The sequence below is a fragment of the Orbicella franksi genome, chromosome 15, assembly GCF_964199315.1.
Source record: "Orbicella franksi chromosome 15, jaOrbFran1.1, whole genome shotgun sequence".
Lineage (NCBI taxonomy): Eukaryota > Metazoa > Cnidaria > Anthozoa > Scleractinia > Merulinidae > Orbicella > Orbicella franksi.
Genome location: NC_138159.1, coordinates 1,856,680 through 1,869,821, shown reverse-complemented (window position 1 = coordinate 1,869,821; position 13,142 = coordinate 1,856,680). Strand labels below are relative to the sequence as shown.

At 38.5% G+C, this 13,142-nt stretch overlaps 1 long non-coding RNA gene across 4 annotated transcripts; it reads right to left on the bottom strand.

The window, feature by feature from the left end:
* Positions 1-154: 154 nt before the first annotated feature.
* On the bottom strand, positions 155-11,471 carry LOC145469563 (uncharacterized). Of its 4 annotated transcripts, none has more exons than XR_014042331.1 (5): positions 11,441-11,471; positions 11,197-11,326; positions 9,267-9,388; positions 5,137-6,892; positions 155-851 (listed from the first exon to the last, which is right to left on the bottom strand). It is a non-coding gene; the product is annotated as an uncharacterized LOC145469563 (long non-coding RNA). The 4 variants fall into 4 exon arrangements; XR_014042332.1 differs by having other exon boundaries at positions 11,403-11,458; XR_014042333.1 differs by lacking the exon at positions 11,441-11,471 and having other exon boundaries at positions 5,137-5,224; positions 6,762-6,892; positions 11,197-11,282.
* Positions 11,472-13,142: the final 1,671 nt, after the last annotated feature.

Genomic DNA, 13,142 nt, shown 5'->3' with positions numbered 1-13,142 from the left:
CAATTACATACCGCCGCTGTTTTCCTTCGACAACTACAAAGTTTACGAATAACTAATAGACTTGAAGAAGATTTAAAAATTCTTTCAACATATAACTGTCACTAAGTCTAAATAAACTTAGAAACTTCTATTCGTGATAGTACGAAAGATTGAAGGGTTTTAACCTAGCCGCGCTGTACGTAAACAACAACAGTAACATGTAAATTATGATGACACGGAGTGACGTTCAATAAAATAACCATTTTCATTGTTTTTGGAATAAACAATTTGAATGACTGAACTTCGCGGATATTCCAGATCGTAAACATTAACTTTTGGTGAGAAAATGCGTCATCCTTTTCATTGGCGCGGCTTACAAACCAAATAACTTCATCGGCAGAGCAGCAATTTTTGTCCCTACTCGATTGGGAATAGTGAAGTAAAGAAAATTGAAATTTTATTTTTTCTTTCACAAGGAGCCATTGAAACCGCAGGAAAAAGAAATATTCGACACTAATTTTATCCTGCGAGTTTTCACCAGGCTAAAATGAAAGCCTATTTTTTTTCTTTGAGGTAGCCAGCCGGGTTTTTCCCCTTACGGTTTTCAAGTTTCCTTCTTTTGGTAGGTGATTTGACTATAGTGTCATGACTCCACTAAAATACTGTTTGCCACGCAGTCCGATTCCAAAAGCTATTTCTTAGAAGTAAGAGATATCTAACCTGTCACCGGTACATACACTATTCGGTAGACATATAAAACCTATCGGCTAGTCACTCTCAGGCATCACCGTGGTGTATGATCAATTCATCTTGAGGTTATTAACAGTCTACCCAGGCCTCAGCTGCTCTTCGTGACTGAAAAAGCGTCCTACCTGGAATAAATAAAAACAATTTCTCAGAATTCAGTTACAGCAATATTGCCTATCACTATTTTACGAATAATTTGTCGTTTCATTACGAACAAAAGATGACACATAAAAGGGACTGTGTCACAGTTGAGTTTGGTCTATATTATTTCGTTTAGCCAAATACTCGTTATGAAACACTATAGATCTAAACGCTATAGATCTAACTGACAAAACCATAGCTTCATTACAAACAAATTCCTGGGCGTTATAACTAAAGGTGACAAACAAACGAGATTAAGTTTAAAAACTGTTCATGTCTAACAGTTTTTCAAAAACCCATATCGCAATCCGTTTCAATATAGGTTTTTGAAAACTTGAGAAATTTTCTTTTGAAGGCACAATTCCATAGGCCTTTAAAGCAGCGTTCTTATATTGTAATGTTGCTACATCATTTCTTGACTGTTTTTAAATGGTTGTTTTTATATTTCACCCAATTTAGTGGCCATTTGTCGAATGTCAAAATTTGGCTTAGATTCGTGACACAGCTCCTTTAAGCACCATTCGGTAAGTACTTCTTAATCTTAAAAATTCACTAAATACCGTAAATCCTCGAATTAGCGCCCCCCTCGAATAAGCGCCACCTTCGAATAAGCGTCCCTCCTATCGGCCGAAAAATTTAAAATAGGCACCCCCCTAGAATAAGCGTCCCCCTCCCCTCCCCCCATTTTGTGGACGAGTAATGAGACAAAGGGTGTATAGTTTTCGTTATGTAGTATTAGATTTGTACATTGTTCCAGTTTGTGAACACGTTTAGTGAACATGTTAAATACTAACGGTGCCGCGATTTAAGGTTTACGATCAGCTTTTTTTATGTCAATAAACAGCTTATGTTGGTGTTTACGCGCAGATGATATATTAAAAAAATGATCATGTCAGGCTACGATTTAGGAAAAATTAAATAAGCGCCTCCCCCCCCCCTCGAATATACGCCCCCCGTCTTCTCCTAAATTTGAAATAAGCGCCCCGGGCGCTAATTCGAAGATTTACGGTATTTAAAAGGAGTAGTAGCTTAACATAAAGGGTAGCACACACACGAGAGCTTGTTAGACGAAGCTCAAGACACCACCTATTTTCACTGGGCCGATGTAATCGCTGTACCCGCTTCCTCTCTTATTTTAAGGCTGATTGTACACTTGTGACTTGTTAGTGATCTATTGTCTTAAGAATCATGAATGAAGTAGCTCGTTTCCGAAAAAAAAAAAAAACATAAAAAAATAGTAACTTAAGGCTGCCGCACACTAGCCGATTTTTTGTCGCGACTAACTGCGTTGAGACTTGGGGCCGAGTCATCCAAAATCAAGATGGCGCTTATTTCACTGACGTGACTCTCGAGACATTTCCTGATTGGTTGAGGAGCGCGCGAGCCCCGACAAATTGTCTTGGTCCACCGCAGCTGACAAGGCCCGACAAGACGTTTTGAGATCTAGCACCGTCAGATATCGCCCGACAAGCCCCGATCATGTCGCAGATTTGTCTGAATTCACCGCACATGTTTATCCTATGGGATTTGTGTATGGGGTCGCGCAGCCAAGTTGTACATTGGCAAACTACTTGTTCCCCCAAAACGAGCTCTTCGACTGATTTATTTTGCGCCCAGTGATGCTCATGCTATTCCTCTTTTCATTCAATCAAAGATTTTACCCGTAAATATGATATATTTTGACGCGATTGTGAATCTCATGCATGATATTTGAAAAAAAAAAGCCCCTTCACCTATCAGAGCTCTTTTCACTAGGTCAAATGAAATTCATGGGTACAACACAAGGCATGCCGCAAAAGGGAATTATCTTCGGAAAGAAGTTAAGTCGGAAATTTTCAAACGCTCTTTTTCGAGAACGGGAGCGATATTTTGGAATCAAATTTCTCCAGACTGGAGAGATTTATCTAAACCAATCTTTAAGAAAAAAATTCGTAGATTTTTATTTGAGACTCTTTCAGATAGGGGTGACTATGTTGAAGTCGACACCCTGATTCAAGTTCTTAAATTTAGTTCCTAATTAATTTCAACCCATAGTTTAGTTTATCTCTAGTAAATCATAGCTCCTAGTGTCAATCAAAATATGTAAATGTACTTGTATTAAACGGTTTTGTAAATCCTCCTATAAGTGGTTGCATAACAATCTTATTTATGTAGTAATGGTCTAATATAAATATAGATGTGGCCCGACTAGATTAGCCCAGGCTATCTGCGGGTTCGCGCTGTTACTATTGTCAAGCTTTTTTAACTTAATGTGTATATATTTCCGTAAAATTGTAAATATGCAAGTCATAATAAAGTTGTTGTTGTTGTTGTATAGTATACGAGTAGCTTAGCCAATCAGATTGCAGCATTTGCACTAGTATACTAGCAGAATTCTACTACTTGTTATTATAATTTTAACCCGTGCGGTATTTTTGAGTAAATGACGTCATTTACTCAAATTCTCGACCAAGACTTAGAACAAGGGAAATTAATGGCGGCCGTAAATTCTCGGAAATGAAGGTCCAAAAAGCGTGAGTTCTAATGTTCGTAATAGATTGAAATATGGCAACATACCTAGGAAAGACCTATTGTGTTAAAAAATGTAAAAAAAAAAAAAAAAAATGGATAAGGAGAATTTGATCATAGGGGCACTTTACACAAATCCTCTGAGAAAGGATGCTTCCCCCATTCCCCCATACCCTCACCCCCTGCCCCCACCAAAATGTAACTGAAACGCTCCCGAAGAAAGGTAAATTCTTTAAAGAAAAGTTCCCCTCCACGTACTGACAATAGTTTGATTCTGTCGTTTACCCTGTCGGGTGCACCGAATCTCTCATGCGCTTACGTGTATATAACATAGTCACCTTCATGTCGATAAACAATCGGAAGTGTCACGAAAGGCGACGACCAGGAACCATTTCCAATCGTACTTTCTTGAAAGCCGTAAAATTTTGTTAAATTGCAAACGCATAATTTAGGCCAAAATTTATCCTTGGTTCTGAATTTAAAACTTTCAAGATATCAATGACATATTCACAAAAAATCTTGCAGCATTCAAATGCTAAATAGGCAGAAGCTGTGATATTCGATAAATTATTTGTGTCGACAATCAGATGTGTACTGCGTGGTGTAGTGGAGATCACTGTCGCTATCCAATCCGGAATTCAAGACGGTCACAGGTTAAAATAAAGCTCGGATCTTTATTTTTTTCCTTTTTATATTTTTATTTCTTTATTTATTTTTTCAATGGACGCGCTTGTTTACTGTTTGTACCCCTTTCAAAATTGAGATAGAATTTAAAAAAATCATAAAAATAAACAAACAAAGAGGAACTGTCCGTGGTTGACTAGTAATTTCTCGGATTGACTACAAGTCAACTCAGTCAGGGCGGTAAATCAGCATTGAGATGAAGGTATGAATAATTCCACCGGATTAAATTTATAATTATTTGACAGCAGCTAAGCAAGGTTACCAAAATATCCACGTTGGACGATTATTACTTTTTTGTGTTCACAGTAGGAGCCATAGTTCTTAAATTATTTCAAAACGTTTATAACATTCTCAAACGGCAATCGCGTTTGCTTTGTCACGTGACCACAAGTGACCAAGGCCCTATAGAACAATGAAGGCACGAGCAAAGAAAATTTACATTTTGATCAACCGAAACAAACGAATAATTTTCCTCTCTTACTCTCGCAACATTTTCGCAACGAGATATAAAACACTTTCTCCGTGTTTCTATCAATTTTCAGAAACACTTGTGGAAGTTTGACGAACACGAAAAAGACGTGGAAACATTCGCTTGTGCCTCGCGTTCCCACAACACGAAAAAACAAGGGGATTGTTTCTATATTTTGACTGGTTTTTCACGCATTTTCTCCTGAATTATGTTATCATAAGAAAAGTGAACGAAAACGAGATTCAATCGCAGCTAATCCGCTGAAAAATTATTATAGTTATTTACTCCACCCTCCCGAAAAGAATCAGCGAACGACAAAAAATTCTACTTAAACGGCCCTAGTCAGACACACCTTTGTTTTTGCTCACATGCGAGCGTTCGGCTATTATATTTTACTCGGAGCATGTCGAAACGAAGGAAATCAGAGTGAAACAACTAAAGATAATTAAAAAGACCCAATATAGCTCCTTTCAATGTAGATTAATCTAGAAACAGTACGGAATTTAGAAAGCTGTGCCAGTTGTCAAGAGTGCGCTCAAATACAACTTCAGGAGGATAATTGAGAATCTGAGCCAGCTTACGTTTTGTGCATAAGAACACGTGTTTACCTGGGTCCTGGACTGCGATAAAATCATCCATCTTGAATGATGGTGAATGTGTTCATCCTCTTCTTGCTTTGTCCTGATTTGTCTCCACCTGAAAAAGAGAAAGACCAGAAAGATTAAGATCAAATGATTAATAGACCCTTTGCATAAATGGCGCCTACATTTAAATAACAATACTTATACATCCTTAGCCTCACATTCATGTAAAAAAATCCTTTGTCTTGAAACATGGGGAAGGGGCTAAGGATGTATAGACTACTGTCATTCAAATTTAGGCGCCATTTACGCAAAGGATCTATGGCTGGCATGGTGTGCCAGCTGGTTCCTAACCCAAGGAACCTGACCAGTGTACTCTGGTAAGACACTTCACTCTCAGAAAGCGGCTGTCTCAGCCTAGGAGTATAAATGGGTAACTACATTTCTGTTCTAACCTCCTACGTAGACGATCTTGGGGCTCTTCACAGAATCTGAATTTGCTGGGTGGAAGCAACCTTTTTACAAGTCAGTTCTTACACCCATCTCTTGTAAAAAGCCCAAATCCATTTGATAGTCCAGATTCCAAAACAAGTCCTTATTTGGTATCTTTCTTGTGGGACCAAGTCTTTGCATCACAGGTCAAGAAACTCAGGAAGAGAATTTGCTGGGTGGAACCAACCCTTTTACAGGTCAGTCTTTACACCCATCTCCTGTACAAAGCTCAAGATCCATTCAGCGCATGAAGACAGTCCAGGCTCCAAGACAAGTTCTTATTTTTCACCTGTTTCTTATGGGACCAAGTCTGGGCCTCACAGATCACGAAACTCAGGAAGAGAATTTGCTGGGTGGAACCAACCCTTTTACAGGTCAGTTCTTTTACCCAATATATCTCTTGTACAAAGCTCAACTGATCCATTCAGCACATGCAGAGAGTCCAGGTTCCAAAACAAGTTCTCATTTTTCACCTTTTTTGTGGGACCAAGTCTCTACATCACAGATCAAGAAAGTGAGGTCCAAGAGAATTTGCCAGGTGGAACCAACCCTTTTACAAGTCGGTTCTTACACCCATCTCTTGTTCAAAGCTCAAGATCCATTCAGCCTATGAAGACAGTCCAGGTTCCAAAACAAGCCCTAATTTTTCACCTTTTTTGTGGGACTAAGTCTCTGCCTCACAGATCAAAAAACTCAGGAAGAGAATTTGCTGGGTGAAACCACCCTTTTACAGGTCAGTTCTTACGCCCATCTCTTGTACAAAGTTCAAGATCCATTCAGATCAAGATCCAAGAGTCTTATCTTGTAACTTTGTGTGTGTGTGTGTGTGTGTGTGTGTGTGTGTGTGTGTGTGTGTGTGTGTGTGTGTGTGTGTGTGTGTGTGGGACCAATTCTTTGCTTCACTTATCACAAAATTCAGAAAGAGAATTTGCTGGGTAGAACCAATCCCAGTCTGGGCCAGTTTTTTCATTATACACATATTTCTTGTTCAAAAGATCCATTTGGTAAATGCAAAACGTCCAAGTTCCTAAACAGGTTTCTTAGATAATATCTTGTTGGTGTGATTCTGATGTTAGACTAACCTTTTTTGTCATATTGTACATCTAGAACTGAAATGTTCCCAGTAACCTCTGTGATCACAGGCCAATATGTGCACTTACCATACTGCTGTCTGATAGTCCAGCTTAGTGATCGTTAAGATACAACGCTTAATTTGAATCTCCAGTAATTGTTAGGGGTCTTCTTGTAAGTCCCAATCCCTCTCCTCTTATCTTCCCAGTGTTACAGATCCCTTGATCAAACAAAAAACAACATTAGTTTTAAAGGTCAAACTGATTCATCTGCCTAATATATCAAGCTAAATTGAAGCACACAGTATGGACCTAAAAAACATAGCTATCTGGTTCAGCCAATTCCCATTTAACAATATTACAATATTATTACCCTGGGAACTCAATGTTTGTTTTAGTATTGTCTCATAACCCCCTGACTGATCTATTTAACTTTAGAACCAATAGAACTTTAACCATCGAAAGTTTTGCTTCAGGTGTCCATATAACCTAAATTATGTAAGTCAAATTATTCTCACATTTTGATTAGTTCTTACTTTTGATCAAATGGACCTACTAAAACACTTCTTGGCTTCTCCACTGGTTAAAACTGATTCCATGTTGCCATGTGCTTGTTCAGTAAAAGATCACAGAAGACATCAAAATGTGGTAAGAACATCAGTGACAGACTCAACTATCATCTCATGCACTGTATATTTTTTACCACATTTTGACCTCATCTGCGATCTACTACTGAACAGATGCACAGCAACATGGAATCTATTTGTTAACCCTTTGAGCCCCAATTATGCATATATGCGTAATTAATGGTCATGCTCTTTGTATCACTTGTGACATCATCAATTTAAATGTCATCAGATATTCTTGATAAACAGATAGTAGACTAGGCTAGGCCTTTCCCTACAATGGTCAGGTTTAGATATCGACGACATTCTGATGTTGCAAATCGAAAAACGTTTAACTTATCAGTTTTGGTGCAAAAATGGTTGTAAAATGGTCCACTACGCCTATGATTGATCAAGGTCCATTTCTAGGCTTCGCCCGTAATTAACATCCAACTTTTCACGGCAGCCAGAAAGAACATGCAACGCAAAAGGTAGCCAGAGTAAAAGCGCCGAGAAAAAAAGAAAGGAAAGGGGTAACAAACAAAATTGAGAACGGCTAATGGCAAAAAAAAAAAGTCCAAAGTTTGGCTTATGTGCATGCCCAGAATTGAAATATTGCTCAATTTTGTACGTAATCCTCAAAAAATCTCTCCTTTTGGTAAAAAAAAAGCTTTCTTAGCAAAACTTACTAGGCTTATCTAGCGTCATGGCAGCCAAAAAACCTGACTAAATGGATAAAAACGGTATTTTTGGCGAAAGTTTGGTATCAAAGGGTTAAATTGGCAATTTTAAAGAACAAGATTTCTCTTAATTTTCAGATAGACCACACTGAGATTTTATGAAAAAAATGTGAAAAAAAATTAATCGGAAAAAATTGATTCTTTGACACAAAGTCATTATTAAGCTCTAACAGACAGCAGTGTCACCAGAGTCATCAAGTTGTCACACGGTTGTCGCCTGAAGCAGGAGTGTCTGGAAAATCCGAATAGCGAATAGTGAATAGTCACGAATAGCGAACAGCGAATAGTCTCGAATAACGAATAGTGTGAATAGTCTTGAATGGTGCGAATACTGGCGAACAGTGGCGAACAGTCTCAAATAGTGGCAAATAGTGGCAAATCATAGCAAATAGGGTACCCAGTATCTCGCAGTCAACCTTGCGGCAACATAGGATGGGATTTTCCTGCTAAAAAGCACAGATGCTTAACAGTACAAAAGGTGTTTCTGAACCTAATTTCTTCTGTTTTAACCACTGCAAAAGCGTAATTACGTCTATATCAGGTTATCCTTGTGTTTTCCGTTTTCTTAATGTCAGCGATGGACAGCCCTAGCCTGAGTCCGGAGAAGAAAAGGTAATAAATTCACAGAAATTCTGTTGCTTATTTGGATAATTAATTAATGCAGGATATTAGATCTAAAGCCGTGACTATTGACGACTATTCGTCACTATTCACCACTTTTCGCGACTGTTCACCACAATTCGTACTATTCGAGACTATTCGCACTATTCGGGACTATTTGCTATTTGCTATTCGCGACTATTTGCTATTCGCAATTCGGGTTTTCCAGACACCCCCTGAAGCAGTGCCGAGGACACAAGCACAAAGTGTTTGTTGTTGATAAATTTTTAGTTTTGTATTGGATCTTCTGCCTGCAGTCTGAGTAGCTGTGCATTTGGAAAGTTTTAGCTAATATTTTTCATGCCATCAAAGTGTACTTCCAGGGTTGTGCTCTAGAAGTGGCAAGGTGCCACAGGTGACTAACTTCTGCCTTTGAGCAACTGAAAAAACTTACTTTTTTCATATAAGCTGAAGTGCTGGGCACCTTTAGGCCCCTAGTAATTTTTCTTGGACCACAGCACTGACTTTTAAAATAAATCCATATAGAGTTGGGGTTAAGCTTATTCCTATTGCTAAAATTAAAACATCTACTAAAGTTTATTTGTATCATAGTAAACTTAATCAAGGTGCTTAATGATCAGAGAACTTACCACTTCTTCACTAAAAGTCTGCTTTCCTAGCTGGTTCTGCAACTACATGTAAGCCAAGCTTGTGTTGTATTCCTTCAGGAGAAAATGGCGTTTGGATGTTTGGACAAACAAAGTCCTAAAACCTTAAGGAGGGAGATAACATATACAAGGATGAAGGTACTGAAAACAAAAAGAAGCTTTTGGCTCCTGCCATTTTGAATTCTTCCACAGTTTAGAGTAGTCTGCATGTAGCTTTACCAACCCTTGTAGGGTAATTTTGATCGAACATTGATCACTGATATCCTTCGACACTCAGTGTATGATATCTGCAGATTGTAGACTGTAGACAGCAGACTGCAGACTGGAGATTTTTAACCCAATATTGTACTTCCATTTCTGTTACCAAAAGCTAACTGTAAACAAGCTAACCTGAGCACGATTCAGGCTAAACTGAGTGCTATTTAGGCCTAAGTGTAGTCTGCAACTGGGGTCTGCAAATATAATACACTGGTTGACACTCTACTGTGGGTGCCTTTGGTACACATGATCATGGTGTATGACATTTGCAGACTGCAGACTGCAGAATTTTTAACTAATGCAGCTATCAGTGTTATGCCCGAGGGGGGGACCAAGGGACGAGGTGGGCACTTTGAATGTCTGTGGGCACCCCATGAACATAAATGTTGGCCCCGTGATTGGGAGGTTTGAACAATGCTAAAAAATGCTGGCCCCAGGGTTGGGAAGTTTGAACAATGTTAAAACGACAAAAGCGACCAGGATTTTGAATGTGGGGAGCTTGGATAAAAGTGTTCCACCATGTTGAAAGTACCCAGAATTCCCAGGAGTTCGAGCATGTTTTCCACGCTTTCCAGTTGCAATAAACTGGAGGAACGAAAGGTAAGATAAATCTTTTTAAATTCATTGAAGAGTACTGCACTTTGTTGAAACTACAGCAAGAGGGCCAATAATGACTTGAAGAAAGAACCAAGATAAACTTTAACGTTCATCATTGAAATTTTTAGATTCTATGAAAAACTAGAATGACTGTACATGTTGCCTCTAGAATAGTGAGTGGTAATATTTGGGGGTTTGTGAATTCATCATCTGAGAGCAAATTATTAAAGAAAACAAAGTCAAATTGAAGCTTGTTTTCGCAGCTTTATTAGTATATAAATTTTATATATAAAGAGAGCAGAGCCCCCCCACTGCCTTTCGCTGGAGCAGCATGATCAAGGAAAACGTCTTGTCAAATGCAAGCACATATTCTTTACTTTAGATGGCTTGAAATTCTCCGTCTGGTGGGTAACTTTGAACTCAAAACCTTTTCCCAAGGTGAGGAACTTTGAATATTGAAATCTTATCCCAAGGGTTAGGAAGTTTGATTCCAAATTTTTGTTTCTGATCAAAGTCCCCACCCTATCCCATGGTTCCCCCTCCCCCCTCAGGCACAACATTGATAGCTGCATAATACAACTATGTTATGTTGCATTCCCCTTTCCATTTTTGAAAGCAAACCGTAAACACTGTAAACAGGTTAATGTGAGAACTATTCAGGCTAACCTGAGTGATATTCAGACTAACCGGACTGCCATTTAGCTTTAAATGTAGTCTGCAGTCTGCAGCCTGCAAATCAAATACACCAACATGATCCAAACAAGAGCCTCTTTTGCTTCCCTTTATAAATTATCTAAGAACTAAGAATCTGTACAAAATACGACCTGTAGGAGATCCAAACAGAGAAACAAGTGACGATTCTGATTTTAAAAGTCAAATATTACAGCTTTATTAGGTAACTTAAAAGTTGCCTAATCAGCTTGATGTAAACAGACTCATCTCTAATGGAGACATCTCAACAAATACTGCGCTTAAGGTTTGCTGGTTTATTTATCCCTGATAACGCAGAATAATCTCTGATGGGCACAAATGTCACGTTCATGTCCTGTCTTATTACCTAGTTTGGTAGCTCTCAGTCAAATATTAAGGGTAGTTAAAAAGCTTCCCTTATGCGTCCATTCCTCCGGAGGTCTTCAAACACAACATCTCCTCATTCCACAATATGGCTTCAACATGCAAAAAAGAAACTGAAAAAGTAAAGAAATTTAGCTTATGCCTCAGATCAGGTGACATCAACCCACTGATGCAAGCCTTTGGACAAACCTTTGAAATTACGGTAAACACAATTTTCCACTATTTACCTTTCACACGTGCAAGATGGCGGAGACGAACTGCGCTCGCAAAGATCAGAGGGAAAAAGCGGTTGGCAGACGGGCATTCTCGTCCCCAGAGCCTCCGTTTCTTTTGGTCACGTGGTCGGAGAAACGGAGGGCTCTGGTAGCAGCCATTACCGGATGTCCGTAAATCACGGACATCCGGTAACGCATGCGTAATTTTGGCCTGCATATCTGCTCATGCTCAGAAACTAATCCTGAGGGAGGGGAGAGAGGAATAGAGAGTATTCTTCAGATGTAAACAGATCGGAACGCTGACATGTGTTTTCACTTCGCTGAAGTTAGGTGATTTAGAGTTAAAAAGAGAGTGGAAAGCGGCCTTAAATGCCGTCGCCGCTTCAAACACGATTGCCAGCTTGTGTAATATTTTACCAACGGGTTTCGCGGTGCATTTTGTGGTGGACCGTCTAGAAAAATTCAGGAATCGATAGCTGTGTTCTTGTTGTTTCTTCTCTTCATATTCGATAAAAAGGAGAAGTTTAAAGAGCGAGGTGCAGTTGTGAAAGCTTTCAAGCAACGTAATCAGGATACGGCATGTATTACGTCTATCGATGACACGGTAAAATTTGTTTATGGACACACGGAAGCGTTTGTGGAAATCAGCCGTGGAAATTGCATCACTGACCAGAGGATTTAATTATAAGCCGTGCTGATAGATGAAGGGAAAATTTTTTTAATGGTAAGAACTATTTACTGCCTGGTTATTTACATAGGTTTGTAAGCTGCAGCAGAATAAAATCTGTTGAACTCAGGAAAGTTTTGTTGTATTGGAGTTTTGCTCATGTTTCCTTGCAAGGAATGTAATAAAGGTGCTCACTTTCATATGATCTTTCATGTCCTCATTTTTTCAAGTAACCCCATTCTGTTCTATTTTTTTTTTACAAAAAAGGGTCTTACACAATCAACAGATCATTAAACTGTCAAATTAAATCAATCGATCAACTTTTATTGTGCATTATTTACAGAATTAATTTACATCAGTATTATAATTAAATAAAAATGAGAAGAGAAATCTATTTTGCATATGGCTATGGAAAGAATAAAAAAAATATGTGTGTGGTAACCAGGGTATAAGGTAGCAATTGGCCTTTTGAAGTGGTTACTGCCTTGTTAAGAAAAATGCCAAGAAAAAAATAAAAGTCCTATGCCAGTTGTTATCGAGTGGTTATATATGTGTGCTGGGGGCTTCCATAATGGCTCTGCAGCAATTTTAATTAGCTTATCTGGAACATCTAATGATGACTTTTGTACATTCAGGCTTAAGAAAAGTCTGTAGACATTACAAAACTAGATATAGGGCTATTCCACCATTTTATCCCCCATCGCCCGCTGCTTTTGTTGATGTAATTGTTTTTGTTCATTTTATGCCTTTCAACCAGCTTATATAAAGCTTAATCTTTTGGGTGCTTTCAACAACAACAACAACACCAATTTATTTCAGTATTCCCATACGAGTACATGGTGTTACCAAAAATATAATACAGCTAAAATGATGTAACTATAACATTGGTATCTGGCATTGGTATACATGTAGAGGTTCCTGATGTGAAGAGAGTGATTCATATTGGTGTGCCTCAATGTACATTAAGGAAGATTTTTTTTTAGGAAACTGCATGAACAAAATGAATGGGAAACAATGCAATGTCATTGCTCTTTTACAATTCATGTT